Raw genomic sequence first — 4,660 nt, forward strand, 5'->3', positions numbered from 1 at the left:
TCTCCTGACTTGTTGGGTTTAACTGTTTTCAGTACTTCTGGTGTAAGTGTTGCCTTTTTCACAGTTTGACAAGCCATTGCTTTGTGTTCCTGTGCCCAAGAGTCAAAAAGGCTTAAAACTCACACATGTAGCACAGAAGAGTTGTGCAGCGAGTTGAATGTAACTCAGCTGCTTAATGAGTTAATGCCTGTTTCTTTTCCTTGCCCTGTGGGTTGTACACACCTGAAAACCTGGAAGCTTCACAGATGTTAAAGCATAGGACAGAATTTGTAACTCTCAGAACCCTATAGTTTAGTGACAATAATCTGCAGTTCAGAATTGGATGTTAAAACCTGGCTGAATTCTTAGGCCAGGCTCTGCTGCCTTTTATTACAGACTAAACTGAAATGGTGAAACGAGATTTCAGCCCATTCTGCAGAGCAAGTGGCTCTGGTTAGACCTTGGGTAAAGGTTTTAAAAATTAAGAATTCCTCGTGCTTGGAGCAGAGGAGGATGCTGAAAGAGATGGCTTGTATCCTCTGCTTTAGACACCAAATTACATTAATGAATTGGGCACCTGAAGTACTGAGGGAAGGATTTTTCTTGGAAGCATATTCCAAAGGGTGTTCTCTGCTATATATTGGAGCATAGGCCCCATATATATTAAGCACGTGACGCCAGATGCTGGAAGATTGTCTCTAAATGCAAAGGATTTTTTTATTTTTAAAGTTGATGTGGCTCCAGCAGCATTTTGTCTGCAGCAGCAAAACTCAAGGGAGAAAAGATAAATTAGTCCTACTGGAGCTACTGAAGAGGGAGGACAGGTGGGGACTGGTGCTTTCTAGGGCTAACTAATCCTATTTGTGGTAAGTGTTTTTCTTCTAGCTGGTGTTTTAACAGCACCCTAAGTCTTCTCACAGCCAGGGGCGGGAGCAATGCTACAGTGTGTACAGCTTCCCACGGCAGTGCCCAATTTTCTGTACTAACTAAGCAGCTGGATTATCAGAATGCAGAATCCCATTACTGGCTGCTTTAAGCTTCTGGTTCTTTACCTCTACTGTTCATATGGCAATTGTATGTGATAGGTAACACTAAGAGTACTTTGGTTGTTCCCCATCCTTTTCCTAGACCTAGACCTAGAGATTAGGAGGTCAGGCCAGACTTCAAAACCATGTTTGCAGTGTGGAAGCGTACTTCTGTGTTGGTACCAATAGAGTGGTAGTGTCAAGGGTTAAGTTTTTGGAACAGACAACTGCTTGCTTAGATGATTGCTGAAATGGAAATCACTGTTCTAGCACCATAAAAGATACAAACTTACATTGCAAAATAAGTGGGGTGCCATAGCAGGAAGCTTAGTCTGATCAGAGGAGAACTTCGTAGAGACATTTAAAGTAGAATTCTGTCAGAACATCTCGTCCTGGATCCACAAAAAGACATTTTGCTGGCCCTGGAGTGATGGATTGTCATGTATTCAGTTACCTCCATAGAAGGTACTGCTCTAATTTTCCTCTAATGAGCCTTTGTAAAAGAAATCTGCACCAAGAACAGACAAATCTGGTTGGTGGTTTTTTGGTTCTTTTTTCACCCAGATTTCTGGAACATTAAGTATTTTATAACAGCTAATGGTGTGGTAAGTGATTGATCCCTTATGATTAAATGGCTTATTTAAATTCTTACAGTGCTTGTGCTTTAACCTGAGGGGGAGAAAAATGAAAGCAGAAATCACTGATTTGACCTTTCTCCTCTCCCCTCCCCCCAGTTTAATGTATTTCTTGCTTTCTAATTTACTTTTTACTGGAGAAATGCGAAAATCACTTGTGTGTGTTTTCACTTGATGTCAGCATCAGTCATAGGGAAGTAAGGATGGCAGTTTCCTTCATGCTGTAGCATACTAGAAAAACACTCAGCAGTGCAAGGTATAGGTTGCTGGCCAGTTTAGCCTTACTGGGTTACTGACTATCACACACAAGTTCGAATGTTTTTCTTCCAAAAGAAGATAACTCTATTATTCTATAACAAACTTTTACAATTTTTTGATGGGGTATTTTTATAGTGTGTTAAGTTGCTACATTTACTTAGAATGTGCTTCTCTAAGTTCCTGATTTTATCTAAGTTTTTGCAACTGTTTTGCTATGGTGGTGTTACAAATAGGGAGAGTTTACATCAGTGTTCAATATATTTTTATTTTCAAGGTGTGCGTTTTCTCAGGCTGTGTTCTGATGTTCTTTGGACTCCACTTCCTTCAAAGAGCCTAGAAAAGTGTCTAATAAATGCACAGATTTCTGTATAAGAAATAAATGTTTGTGAAGTATACAAGAAGGTCAGATCCCCACTAAAACTGTTTAAGGTGATGTAAGTGGAAAACGCTCAAAAACCATTTACTCAGGCTGCCTTATTGGGTCATTATTAACCTTAGTGATGTATATAAATTTTAACTGCCATTATCTTCCTGACGTAAGACTTGTGAATTAACTGTCTTTAAAATAAAGTTTATAATAAAATTGCCGGAAATTCAATCTTTCTGTAATTCTGAATCTTGGATTATTCAAACTTACATAAAATACAGGAGACCTATCAGAACTGTTACATTTCACTTTGCTATTGTGCATTTTTTTCAGAACATGAAGTGGAACTAAAAATTGTCAAATGATGCACAGTCTGGGAAATTAATTTTTAAAACCAAATTTTTAAGTATCTTAAGTGACTGGAGAGCTTAGACCCACAAAAAGATAAAGATAAAAAAGGTAAAATCTTTTCTCTACTGTATAAGCTCTCATAAAGGTTTGATCCAGAATGTTTTCATGGACTAACAGTGCATAGACAGACTACTCTTAAAGTTCAAATGATGCATTTTAACAGTCGGTCAGGTATTATCAGGTTGTAGTCTAATATATCTCGTGCTGAATTTCATCCTTTTATTCCTTAGCCTGTTGTAGGAAATGCAGAGAATGCCCTAAATGCACCATTTTGTTTCCATCATCGCTTGTTTCACTGGAGGAGGCAAAGAGCAGGCACTGGAGACCTCTGCCATGGCACACAGCAAAGCTTCTACCTGCGTAGACCTCAGGCACAGGCTTCCCCCGAGCTTTGGGCTGCTCTTCTGAGTTGAGGACTTGCAGGGCAAGAGACAGAACTATACAGAAGAAAATACAATTTAAGCATAAAATTTCCACAGCTTTTTCTTGTGGGTTTTTTTTTTTATTTCAAGTACAACAGACATAAAAAAACCTCTTAAACATCTGTATTTTCAGATTTTGAAGTGTCTTAAAAGCTTGGCTCTAGTTCTTCTGGCTGAAGAAAGTAAATCTGAAATGTTTCACCATGGTCTGCCTCTTCAGAATGTAGGATTGTATGGGGTCTGGCTGAGCCCCACGGCAGCCCTCACAGCGCTGTGCCTGCACTGGTAGCCAGGAAGGTGTTGCTAACACCAGTGTTCCGGCTGCTGCTGAGCAGCCCTGCACAGCACCAAGGCCGCCCCTCCAGCCTCCCCCACCATCAGCAGGCTGGGGGTGGGAAGGTCTTGGGAGGGGACACAGCCAGGACAGCTGACCCGAAGTGACCAAAGGGATATTCCATGCCATATGATGTCTGCTCAGGTATAAAAGCTTAGAGAGAGGAGGAGGAAGGGGTGTGTATAAGTTATTTGTGAAATTTGTCTTCCAGAGCAACAGCTACGCATATTGAAGCCCTGCTTCCCGGGCAGTGGCTGAACATCACCTGGTGATAGGAAGTAGAGAATAACATCTTTTGTTTGCTTTTGCTTCTGCACATGTGACTTTTGCTATTGCTTCATTAAGCTGTTTTTATCTTGACCCACAATGGGTTTTTTTATCTTATTTTCTACATACGCACATACTTCTGCTGAGAAAGGCAGTTATGGAGTGGCTTGGTGGGCACCTGGCATCCACCCAAGGTCAACCCACCACAAGGATGCATATGGGAAAACAGAAAAAGCTCAAAGGTATTCCCTGTGGAACGAAGAAACTCCATCCTGGTTGGTTAAATGTAGCCCCTAGCAATCTAAAATACAGACAAAGACTAAAACAGAAGATGCCAGACAGAAAAATATAGGTCTAAACACTAAATGCAGTCCATAAATCTATCCATAGGGCAGGGGTCCTCAAACTACAGCCAGAGGACTGGATACGGCCCCCAAGGTCCTCAATCCGCCCCTCTGGTATTTACAGACCCCCCCCGGGGGCTGGGGGGGGAAACCAAGCAGCCGCAGATGACTGCCTGCCACTGCATTTGCGTGCCGGCCCCCTGGTTAAAAAATTTGAGGACCCCTGCCATACGGGCTCACGCACCCATGGCTCCAGCAGCGGGGTGATTAGGAAAGGTCACGTTGGCTTCCTGCAGGTATTTCTTCCCTGTGCATCTGCTGTATGCCATTTGCATGCTTAGCTTTAGTGTTACTTACCTGTGTGTTCTCCAGCCAGACTCCAGAGATGAGCTGTGCCATCTATCGACGAGGACAGCAGGACTCTGTCTTCATCCATCACCTCTGATCTATCAAAGCAGAAGCAGAACAGCATGCAGGTGCACACATGCCTGCCAGGAAACCTGTGACAGTGTCACTATCTTAGTCTGCCTGTTGTTAACCTCTACTGTCAGCAATGGCACGTAGCTTTAAAGATAGACTTCCAACGTACAGATGCTCATCCCTCTCAGGATCCCGGTC

Source organism: Falco peregrinus, chromosome 4 (genome assembly GCF_023634155.1).
Source record: "Falco peregrinus isolate bFalPer1 chromosome 4, bFalPer1.pri, whole genome shotgun sequence".
NCBI lineage: Eukaryota > Metazoa > Chordata > Aves > Falconiformes > Falconidae > Falco > Falco peregrinus.